Here is a 13059-nt window from a genome sequence, read left to right on the forward strand (position 1 = left end):
CTACAGCACTGGGATTATGGGCATGTACCTGCCTTTTTACATGGGTGCTAAAGATTTGAACTCAGGTCCTCTTGCTTGTAAGTGCACTTACCCACTGATCCACCTCCAGGTATCAAATGACTTTTTTTTTAATTTTTAAATTTTTTTGTCATTTTTTATTTGAATTAGAAACAAGATTGAATTACATGACAATCCCAGTTCCCTTCTCCCTCCCTTCCTCCCCTACTACCCCCCCCAACTAAAACCCTACCTATCACATATCCTTTCTTCTAATCTATACCTGACTCAACCTTTTTGCTCCCTCATGACCTCTGCATCCTTCCTCTTCCCTTCTCATTCTTGTAGCTCCCTCCCCCCTCTTCCCATGCTCTCAATTTGCTCAGGGGATTGTGACCCTTTCCCCTTCTCCAGGGGACAATGTTTGTCTCTTTTAGGGTCCTCCATGTTTACTAGTTTCTCTGACAGTGTTGATTGTAGGCTGGTAATCCTTTACTCTATGTCTAAAATCCACATATGAGTGAGTACATATCATGCAAATGACTTATTTCTTTTTAATTCATTTATAGCTAGCTGGAGGTTTTCATTCTCTAATGATGTTCCTGTGCATTGAGAAGAACCAATACCATTTTCTGCTGAAGTGGCAAAAAGTAAATATTGTATTGATCATTTGAGATTCTTTGAAGAAATATACTAAACACAAAGTGTTGTCACATTATTTCAAGGTTAAATAAATATAAACGTTAGGTTAAGTCAAGAAGATTGTATAAATGATTTTATGCTAGTAGATGGGTGGAAAATAAATAGTATAAACTACAGGATAAAGACATATATTTAACTTTTATTTCAGCAGGAAAGAAAACAAATACCAGATGATTCCAAAGCACATAGAAGTTTCATATTTGAGAAAATATTAAAATCCATTTTGAATATGGTGGCATTCTAGACTCAGATAGCAGGAAGTTAGCTAAGAACCCAGTAAGTAAAAGTTACCTACAGCGTTTTAGAGATGGCATTCAAAGAATTTTGGCTGGGGGTGAAGAGGAAAACCCATGGTGTGGGCAGTAGGGGAAACCATGAATGTGTGCAGTCCTGAGTGGATATATGGTTGGCGTGAGCCAGCCATGTTAAGCACCTCAGACCTAGGGGAAGCTGGTGAGGATTTCCTCTGGAGTGATATTCAGAGGGAAGGCAATGTCTTCCTGTAGTCGGAGTGTGTTTACCATATATGCAGAAAATGTCCACTACAGCACAGTCCTGCCCCCACTCCCAGATATATATGAAGACGGCTCCTCTTACAATGTTTCCTATCAAGATTAGATAAGCCTGCTTTCTTTGTCCTGTTGTATACCATAAACCCTGATGTTATGGGTACTCTTTTCTGCCAGTTGCCTGGGTCCCGTTGCCCCTTCAGCCTCCAAATAACACACATTATGAAATTGTTGGCCAATGTCTAGGGCTTCTTATTGGCTATCTCTGACCCATTTCTATCAATCTAATTATTTCCACGTGGTCTTCTGTTACTGGAGAAATGTCTGGAGACATGTTACTCCTCTTGAGTCCTACATCATGACTCACTGTGCCCACACCTCCCTGAATCCTCCTTGTCTCCTGGTCCCACCTATCTTGCTTACTTGTAGGGAGAAACCCTGATTATAGGTATCACTGACCATGCCTGCTTGGGCATGGTCACAGTTATGTGACAAGTGTTTAAGAAGGAGGAGGAGAGCATGTGGCACTATCCCTTGGCTGAGCTGACTGGGAAGCATTTCTGGGTCCATCCTACTCAGGTGCAAACCTGGTCACTGGTTCCCTTGTGTGAGTACTTTTCCCCAATAAACTACAGGTTATCAACATATCTCTGACTCCACTTTGTAATCATCAATACTTCCATATTAGCCAACAGTGTTTTATTCATCAACCCATAAGAGAAACATGTACAGAAGACTTCCCCCATCATCTCTTCTTTTCTGTCTCAATAAAAAGAAAGGTTTTTAACTTTAATATAGTCAAATTATATGTAACACAATAGTTATTAAGCAAGAACTATAACTACAATATTTAGTCCAATAACATTTAGCAAGATTTAAAGATATATTTTATCTACCCTATCTTTGTGAGTCTAAAGTTTTATGTGTAACTTATCTTTTATTATAACTAAGGAAACTATAACCATGACTCTCTGTCTTCAGCTCCATCAAAGACCACAGAAGGATAATATTTAAACTTTAGAATTGACAGAAACAACTTGCTGCCTGGTCAGTCACATGAAGTTCTTTTGTAATGTTTCATTTTTTAAAAGATTTTATTTATTTATTATGTATACAACATTCTGCTTCCGTGTATATCTGCACACCAGAAGAGGGCACCAGATCTCATAACAGATGGTTGTGAGCCACCATATGGTTGCTGGGAATTGAACTCAGGCCCTCTGGAAGAGCAGTCGTCTCTTAATCGCTAAGCCATCTCTCCAGCCCGTAATGTTTCATTTTTGGCCCATAGGCCATAGTGTGTCTGGCAGACTCCTCAGTAAAGCAGGAAACTTTAAACTGTTTACCTGTATTGGCAGTTTGTTAGTCACTTTTTTCTGTGTCATGTAGGATGCCTGGCAGACTCTTCCATGAAACAGAAAACCCGTAGCAATGCCCATCTTGTTTTAGCAGTTACTTTTCTGTGGGTCCTGCATGTCCATTTTATACAGCATAAAGTCACACAGTCCAGACAAGAGCAGTTTCTTGTCCAGATGGCTAGTCTTGCCATATTGGAAGCAAACTCCAACGAGATTCTTTGATGTCCATCTTCCTTTCTGATGCAGCTGGTGTTGCCAGAAGCAGTTGTCTCATTGTCAAGAAAAACCCTAAACCTTTTTAAGTGTTATGTTCTGTAGGTCTTTGAAAGGTTTGAAGAATGCCTATCCAATTTAAATATATCTCTATATATCTAGAAAACCTAAGTAGCCTAACTATGAGTCTTGACTACTATAGGTAATTATCTATAATCTGTATTTAATTATACATTACATGTTTAAATGATCTATACAAATAGAATACCTAAACAAGAGGAGAAATATACATATCACAAAATTGACCTTAAATTTGTATCAATAAATGAAAATCCATTCCAATACAAAGTATTCATTTCTATACCATAATCTCCCTTTTACCTTTAAAAAGAGATTGGTTGTGATCATTAGCCATTTATAACCAACCCTATTTAAATGAAAACAAATATTTATAAACAATATTTGGGAATGTGGTCATTGTTCTCTCCAAACTACTTCCTGCTGGTTTATACCATAGGGATCATGACAAAACACAGAAACCTGGCCAAGTCCTTGTTTTTGTAATCTGCAAGGCTGTATGGTCTCAGCTGTTTTAGATGCTGGATCAGCTGCGCCACTGTTTCGGGCACTCTTGCTTCATCAAACCATATTAGTCTGGAAGGAATCCAAACCTTTTTATATTTTGTGGTAACAAATTAAGAATCTCTTTTCCCAATAACCTGTTCCTAGACTTAAATTCTGAACTCAAAGCGTTTTTAAAATATATAAGTTGGATTAATTTAGCAGCATTTATAATTAAATGTCTTTTAGCAGTTGTTTCTTTGTCAGCAATTAAAAATTTTAAAGATAACATAATAACATATAGTATCCAGACTCTCTTGTGTATTTTTATCTTTATGTGGCTTATTTATTATTGTAACTATTTCTGTTTTTTCTTTTTTCTTTTTTCTTTTTGTTTTGTTTTTTGAGACATGGTTTCTCTGTATTGGTTTGGAGGTTGTCCTGGAACTTGTTCTGTAGACCAGGCTGACCTCAAATTCAAAGAGATCCACCTGCCTCTGCCTCCTGAGTGCTGGGATTAAAGGCATGAGCCACCAATGCCGGGCCTGTAACTATTTCTTTAGTATTATTATATTTCTTTTATGAGACAGGGTTATTCTGTTTATTTCTGCCTGTCTTGAAATTTACTCTGAAATTTAAGGCTGGCCTTAAAATATAGAAATCTACCTGTCTCTGCCTCTGGAGTGCTGGGACTAAAGGCATGTACCACCATATCCAGCTATTTTTTCTTTTCTCTCCCAAGCCTATGTATATTTTACTGTAAGTTGTTTTCCTTTTCTTTTTAACCACATGAGTCTTATCTGCTCTCTAACAGTCTTGGCTTTTGCCGTTTCTTCAAATCAAGGAGCTGCTCTTAAAGGAGCCACAAGCATCTGCTTGCCTCAGAGAATGCCTGGCAAACAGAGCTCATCTGAGAAAAATGTGGCTACCAAGAAGCTGTGTTTGACTTTCTGTCTTTTTGTTTCTAAAATCCCTTTTTAAATTTTTGTTAGATTTTAAGTGGGAGTTCATGCCCCAAGTCCGGGCACCAGATACTCCCTTAACCTGTACTGAGTCTAGTGAATCTTGATTCCCACACAATACCCTGCCTCCTCCTTAATTGAGCTCTATGCAAAACTCCACCTCCCTGTTCAACTGTGTATGAGAAACATGCACAGATTCTGGAATGCTGAGGCTTCTCCATCTGAGACACCAGCCCACTCAACCTCAGCTTTTTTGTGTGTCATGTATTTGTCCTTTCCTCATGCCTTTGCTGCCCCAGGCAGGTCAAGTCCCTAGAGCTGTGCAGAATGTGGCTTCAACGTACATTTGCTTCCAAGTACACCTGATACAGTAGGCACCACATTGTACTATATTCTCAGCAATGTGTCAAATTTTGGAGAAACAGTAAGGTGTTAAAAGAAAAAAAAATCTAGACGAACAATTTCATTCCAACTGCTAATTAAACCAAATGCCATGGAAAAAGAATAAATGCTAACCTAAGGCCCAGGGTTAGGGTCAGAATTGGGATTAGAGCTCCAAATTTTAAATTACATGAGAACAGTTGCCTAATAGAAGTGATGGAAAATGAACTCAGAGAGTTCAGCAAAGTCTTAGGTCATTTAGGACTCATTTATCTTGGATTCCTGTTTTTGTGGTCTGTTGGTCTCACTGCCACGAACGATGTATAAGATCTACTTTATAAGTAATATTAAATATATGCCATCTTCCAGAAATATTTCTGCCCTTTAATGCTGCAGAAGCCATGGTTTCACTCATGCTAGGCAAGTGCTTGACCATTGAATCATATGCCCAGCTTATCCTCTTCAGTATAATTTCCATGTGACTAATTGATTCTCTCAGAATGCTCTTGTTGATCTTTCTGAATTCTTGTGTCTATAGTAAAGTCAAGTTTCAGGTGATAAACAAGTGTACATTTTGCAAGAATCAGGTGAAGGGAAAGAAAGCAAAGCAGTGAGGTTGCTTGTTTCCAATCTTTCTTTTTGTGTGTGATGTCAAGCAACACCTTTGCTTAACTCAATACTAACTTTTGAATACAGACAATTTCCTCAGCTTTCTGTGCTGTTCATGTAATAGTGCCTTATTTTTTTTCTCTACAGGATCCCATAGAGTCACTGTTACCCCGTTTCAGCAGGAAGTAACTCTAAGAAAAACAACACCCCCTTTCTCTACAGATGCCATAGGGTTTTTTTTCCTTTCACCGATGAAAAAGGGATAATTATCACCTGCTTAGGGTTGGTTTTAAGTTGCAGGGTTGGGTGTGGAAGGTGATGGTTAGACTTGGGTATCTCTTATAGAAGTTTAGGGGTATGGATGGGAAGGGTATGGTTAGGATGGGATATAGGTAGATTAATATATCTTCTTGTGAACTAATTTTAACAACTATTAGCTAAAGATAAATTTTTAGATTCTTGTATGTTGACTAAACAGGGTCTTCTTTCTGTTTGCTATAGAACTATCTTTATGTATATATTTTTGTATATTGATACAACTTAGGTATTTTATTGTATTGCACTTTACAGTTCTACCTCTAGTCAAGACATTTCAGTTCTATCATTGATATATATTATATATATATATATATATATATATATATATATCATTGATATGTGTATACAATATACAACATACATATGTATATACAATTTAAATATATATATTTAAATCATTGTCCTTGCTAAATTATGTTGTAATGCTTCAGCCATTGAACAACTATATTTCTAAGAATTACAGATTATAGTTACCCATGTTTCTTACACATATGAGGTTAGTCAGACATAGATATTTGATCTTCAAATACTGATAAGATATGCAGAATATGGCATTTAAGTGTTTTAATATTAGTGCTCCATTGAGATGAGACACAATTGCTCCTGACAGCACTGAAATATTCCAGAGAGCATGTTGGGCACTGATGACACTCCATCTGGAGTTCATTCTCTCCTTGGCTACTGGCCTCTTGGGCAAAGAACTGCCTCCACCACGACTGCTGACCTTGGACATGCTTAATAACTGAGCTTGCAGGAGATAAACTTAAAGAAGACTGCTGAACTCTGCCAAGTCAGGGTAAGACAGTTTTTCAATTTCCCTGCTTCTGAGACGTTCTGCCTGATACTTTAGGCCTTAGCCAAAGTTGGTTGCCCCAATGTTGCTGTGAGACCTTGGGTGAATGTCCAGGTAGCCTGCTGTTTCTGTCTTTGCTTGCACCTCTGGAAGTCACATGGTTGCATTTCCAGCCTATCCTAGTATTGTTATTTTCCTTCTCAGGTCTTTGATGAGGTTGAAGACTAGACAGTCATAGCAATATCCTCTCTTATCTTAGATAGACAAGATTTAGACTTTCCAGATTAAGACAGCTTTCAGAGTAATCTCTGTCATGCCTTTACCCCGATACTGGACATGTATACTGGACATGTAGTATATATCTATTGCTTATTGTAGGTTTCAATTTGTATATGCTTAGCTTTCCTTTTCTTGGAGTATACTTGACATTTGTTATCATTTTATATAGTTTTTGCATCAAGCTTAAAACCTTCTTCTTTAGACTAAAAGGGGAATTGTATACTGCTCGAGTGGTTCTTTGTATTTTTCTGTATAATTGTCCCCAATAAACACCCATTTATCATTTATCCTGGGAAGTGATATAATTGCATCTTCGTCTTCTAAGATGTGTCAGTGACAATACTCAAAGGAACCAGGGCTGCTCACTGAACCTTTGGTGTCTACAATTCTTATCAGGATTTTATTGCATACTATCTGCATGGCTGACCTTTAATTTATAGTTTCTCTTGGAGGTTCAGGCTAATACCCAATTTCTGGTTCCTCTGGTGCTCTGATGTAGCATATCCACAAGCCCCCACCACAAATCATGTGTTAAACCATCAAGTGTGGCCAAAGCACCTGGCAAATAATGACATTCCTATTAAGGTGGGCATTTTAGGTGCATACAGATCAACTCCCCTCCATAGCTGAGTGCAGAGTGCAGACACTTCTTTGGATTAAAACCAAATACTCACTGTATAGATTTTGACAGAGATTATGTTGAAACTTTGGGGTACTTTAGATAGCAATAACATATTATTAATAATATCAAGTCTTCTAATTCATGAACACATTTTTTTGATATTTGATTTTTCAGTTCTTTGTATCATACTTTGCTGCAAAAAACTTAGCTTTCTTATTGTTTTGCTCTGAGACATGATCTTATGTATACTAGGCTGGCCTCAAAATAATTATGTAACTGAAGCTGACCTTGAATTCCTGATTGACCTGCCTCTACTTCCCAAGTGCTAGGATCACAAGTAATACCTACATGCCTAGCTTTATATTTCTTTTGTTAAATAAATTCTTAAGTAGGTAATTATTTTGATGCTATTCAAAGTAGAAAAAATTGTCTCAGTTTTACTTGTGATTGTTAATTGCTGGTGTATTGAAATATAATTGATTTTTTACACATTGAAATCTTATAAAACCTTGTCAAACATGCTTATTAGTTTTAATAGTATGTGATAATTAATTTTGATTGTCAACTTGTTGATTTAGAAATACCTAAGGCACCATGAAAGCTAGTCTTCAGGGAAGAGGCTTTCAAATTAGTTCCAGGTCATGAGTCTTTGAGCCCAGTGTCTGAAGTACATAGTGTCTTCAGCAACAGGAACTTACCTTATGTCTCTGGGGTGGGGGTGGCCACCAAGGACAGTAGCAATCGCCTATAATGTTTTGGGAATCTCTTGGGCAACCCTGACCAACAACCCAAAAGATGGCTTCTTATGCCAGGTTTTGTGGATTCTGTCAAATGGTCTTTGGCTTTTGGAGGGGCTATTGTCAGCCCAGAGGGGGAAATTTCCTTTAAGCTATATATGTGTTTTTATAATACAGACTTATGTTTATTATAGTTTATAGGGAAGGTAGATAATAGTATAATTCATTGTGACTTTTTCAGGATACTTAAATATTACTTTTCCCTCCCCTCTCCTTCTTCTGTGTTTATACTCCTCCCTCTCCCTAATTAGAGCCCTTCCTCTGTTTTTCTCAGATCCCCAATTAAATCTCTGCTATTTTCCCTCATTATCACTTCTCCACACCTCTTCTCAAGCAATGGTCCTTTTGAAATTTCCTTGTTTTTGCATTTCTTACAGGAAATGTATGCACATCTGAAGATTTGGAGCTAGGAGTCCCAGATAAGAGGGAACATGTTACATTTGTCTTCCTGGCTCTGGATTACCTCACTCAAAATGATATTTTCTAGTTCCATCTATTTACCTATAAACTTCACAATTTCATCTTTATTTATGGCTGAATAGAAGGCAATATTCAAACTTCTAAATGAGAGACACAACCAACAGTCCTACCCAACTATGATGCTTATGGACCACAACCATGTGTCGTTATAATTCTAAAGGTGCAGTAGTGGCATGCATATCTTAGTGGTAACCAACAGCTCTCTAATTGGAAATCATTTATGGTGGTAGAAACCTAGAAAACTACCCACTGCTAAATGAAGTCATGGATTTGGAGGAGAGCATTTATCAGACTAGAATAATCCCTACCAACAATCTAAATATTTGTGCTTATAGCCAGGGAAAAGTATCGTCCTTACTCCTCATCAAGGAAACTTCTCCTGGCAGGAGGAGAGCATTAAAGAAAACTGCAACAAACAAAATGCAGAGTTTTGGAGTCCAATCCAAACTGATCCATCTATAATAACTCTCGCATCTAAAGCTCAAGGATAATTACAGAGGGGGGAGTTGAAAGATTGGAAAAGCCACAGGATCAGTGAATATGCTATGAGATTGTGTCTCCTTGGGATGTCAAAAACTACACTAATAAAGTCTCACCAACATGAATGTCTCAACATGAGCTGAACAAGGGTAGTGACAATAGACATGCCTAAGTAGATGGAGAAAAACTCAGGAGGCCTGAACCATACAAAAAGAACTATAGGCAATTAAGGGTTGCTGAGAGTGAGAGAAATAATCTTCCCTAGGGTTAGAGAATACAAACTGATTATCTAATATTAAATGGTCATCTATGAGCAGGTACAAACAAGTAAAATTATGCAGATTATCGGGTTGTATTTAGGAGTGTATATGCATATATATGTATACACATATATATTTGTATACACATATATATTCAATTAGTGAAAAAGTGGCTTTGAATTTGAAAGCAAAAAAGGAGGAATACATCAGAGGGTTTATATGGAGAAAAGGGAAGGGGGTTATGATAGAATTACATTATAATCTCAAAAAAAAAGAAATAATCATATGATCTAAATATATTTGAGTTTTAAAATTATTTTAAATAATGAAAATAGTAATAAATAAAATAAAATTTGGAAAAAAAAATTGTAGGCAAATAAAAAAATTTGGAGAATTAAATTTTGCTTGTCCTTTTACAATTCTGATCTTTTTGTTGCCTTTGCCTAATCATCTTGCCTAGAAATTTCCCATATGATCAGTAGAAGTGGTAAGAGGTACACCTTTGTCTTGAGCACAGAGGGCATATTTTTTATTATAAGGTTGAAGGAATTCTTTTTTAATTTTTGTTTTAGAAATTTTCTGCTTAAGTTGAGGCTTACAGATCTGCTCAACATGTAACAATCAGCATTCAGTCCATGCAAGGTCTAGCACATCACTGTGAAACCAGCTCTTTATGGATATTTTTCTTTTTGTAGCATGCCTTCTTCAACTAGGGCAAAAACACAGGTTTCTCTGATGCCAATCAAATGAGAGCTAAAGTGCCTTACAGTGGATTAACCGAAAAATGCCTCTGTTATAAAAATAAATTACATATATTTTTGAAAATACAAAATATATTAAAGAAAGAGTTTGCTCTGAGGGTTAACTTTTTCAAACAATTATATTGGTTATGAAATTTAGTGAGATGATTACTGTGTAAAATGATGCACTATCGGGAAGCCTGGTTGTTTAGTTTTTGTCAGGTATTTTTCATGGACATCATGTCTTCTTTGATCCAAGGAACTTTTTCCAGTTATAAAAGCATTAAGCATAAAGTAATGACCACATATATGGACAAGGCCTCATAGCCAAGCACCACTTCAAGCTATATGTTGTGGCTTTGTTGTGTCGCATGTGCCATAAAGAAATGAACTAAGGGAAAAACGTTTACCTTCAGTTCCCTTTGGAAACTTAATCAGTTTGAGGCAACTGCACTAACACAACTCTACAATAGGTATAACTATTGTTTATATGGACACGAGAAAAATGCCACCAGTGACAATATTGTGTCACCTATAGGGTTCAGTTACTCTTAACTACTAGTTTTTCTTGCTAGATTGTATTGTGCCATCAAATTACTGCTGTGAACTGTCTAGACAGGCATTTGGGATCCTGCCTCCATGATCTAGTTTTCTGAGTTACATTCAGCTATTGAGACACTTGCTGTTTTTAATATCCTCACTGAACTAAAAGATGGACCATAGAATCTACAGTCTTTGGACGTTAAAAGGTTTTACTGTCTAAAGAGCAGAGCCTAAGCTTAGGGAATCATTCTTTTACTAGTTTAGGCTCGTGGGAATAAAATATAGATATAAATATGTTTGGGCATGATGCCTACCTTGCTATGGTGTCCTTAACTTTTTCTCATATCTGTGGACACTGTCTCCTGATAGCCTTTTTCATACAATGCAGTTGTCTCTTGGGCACAGTAGATTGAAATATGGAAGGGATCTGCAGTCTGGATTGTGCAGATTCCTATCCATTTTACTTTTCAACCATGACCAATGGCCAACAGCATAGCAGTGTGTGAGTCAACCTATTATGGTTGTCTGACCCTCAGTCTACTTTGATCACTGTGCCCTCCTGGACCTTAGCAAGTGAGGGTCTAGGAGCCATCCTGGGCTTCTGGGGCTATGAAGTGAGGCAGTTGTGAGATGCTACTTCTATGGGCAAAGAAGAATCATCAGGATATAGGGATTCAATGTCACCAGCTTCCTCAAGACTTTTCTGTATGTTCTCATTCCAATTGTCAGGGTCTTGCTCCTTCAGTCAATGCCCTCACTTGAGAAGTGAACACCTTGTGAAATCCCAGCTCCCAGAATTCATTTACTGAAGGAAATTCTAGTTTGGGTTTCACCTATATTAGCCCATAAATTCCTGTCACTATATTTTGTATTATTTACATTATTGTTTGTTTGTTTGAGCATCATTCTATTCTCTCAGCTTTTTACTCCTTTAACTTGTCTTATTAATATTATTATTTGATTTTTGTTTGCCACTAAGAGACATTTTAAACTGGTTCCTAAGCCTTTGGATTTCTTGAATGTAGTTCTTAATTTTTAGTAAAAATGGATTTCTAAATTATGATTTTGGTCTTCCTCCAGATGTTGGGTGGTTTTTATTTCCTTAAAAGTGTGAAATCATCCTTTCTGAGGCGTGGTGGTGTGTGCGCGGAGCTCTGTCTGCTCCTGTTCTGACTCACTGCTGTTTGTTCTCTCCGAGGAACAAGTCGGTCAGGAAGCCACGCAGTAGCCATGGCTTTTAAAGACACAGGAAAGATGCCGGTGGAACCCGAGGTGGCAATTCACGGAATTTGAATCACGCTCACCAGCCGCATCGTGAAGTCGCTGGAGAAGATGTGTGCCGACTTGATCAGAGGCGCAAAGGAAAAGAATTTGAAAGTGAAGGGACCAGTGTGCACACTTACCAAGACTTTGAGAATCCCTACAAGAAAAACACCTTGTGGTGAAGGTGTTCCAAGACATGGGATCGTTTCCAAATGAGAACCCACAAGCGACTAAGTGATTTACCCAGTCCTTCCGAGATTGTTAAGCAGATCACGCCCATCAGTATTGAGCCAGGAGTGAAGGTTGAAGTCACTATTGCAGATGCCTAAGTCAACTATTTTAATAAGTTTACTTAAATGGTTTAAAAAAAGTGTGAAATCATTTACTCTCTAGTAAGTGTTGGTGAATATCAATATAAAACATAGCTTTCACTTCAAAAATTCTTAGACTCAATTTGTTCTCAGTTAAATATGAGAGATTATGGCCTCACAGCACAGGTTAATTTACATTATCCTAAATAATATGTTCCAATGAACTTTTTAGTACCAGACCAAAATGAAAGTTATAAATTAAGGCATTTTTCAAATACATTAGTGTGAGCATAAGGCAGGTGGATTACAGGAAAGTAGGACAAGATGCTTAATATTGTTAAGATGGCAGGGTCTAGAATCAACCAGGAGGCTAAGGTCGGGCATGTATTGTGTGGGACTTTTCTTGGGGAGAGGAAATGGGAACGTCTATTCACCACAGAGAGGGAACCAACAATGGGTCAAAGTAAGGATTATACTGAAGTCCAACATGGCAAGCTAATGAATATTTTGGGGTTGTTTACAGCATCATGGAAGACTCAAAGGCAGCTACAGCACCCAAAAGTCCACTCTGCCTCAGTGACAACACAAGGAAGTTTCAACCATTGAGCTCTCTGCATGACTTTCAGGCAGTTCCACTAGTCATCTTTTCCAGGTGGGCTGGTGGCTGAGTCCCCTTGCCTAGCACTTGTGTACTGCTTCCAATATCATGGGGAGGGGCTTTGAGAGTATTTCAAGCTTTAGCTCCTCAGGACTTGCAAGGTTTCCTGAATTTCATGGTCTTCCCTACTCCCTCCAGGAGCGAATGTTTCCATTGGAGGAAATCCCTCACAATAGCATATCTGTGAGGAAGTTTCTAGATGAAGGTAATTGAGGGAGGAAGA

At 37.7% G+C, this 13059-nt stretch overlaps 1 pseudogene; it reads left to right on the forward strand.

Annotated features, from left to right (window-relative positions):
- The first annotated feature begins 11834 nt into the window (after positions 1–11834).
- On the forward strand, positions 11835–12196 carry LOC100763287 (annotated as a pseudogene).
- The last annotated feature ends 863 nt before the right edge of the window (positions 12197–13059 follow it).

The sequence above is a fragment of the Cricetulus griseus genome, chromosome 8 (genome assembly GCF_003668045.3).
Source record: "Cricetulus griseus strain 17A/GY chromosome 8, alternate assembly CriGri-PICRH-1.0, whole genome shotgun sequence".
Taxonomy (NCBI): Eukaryota; Metazoa; Chordata; class Mammalia; order Rodentia; family Cricetidae; genus Cricetulus; species Cricetulus griseus.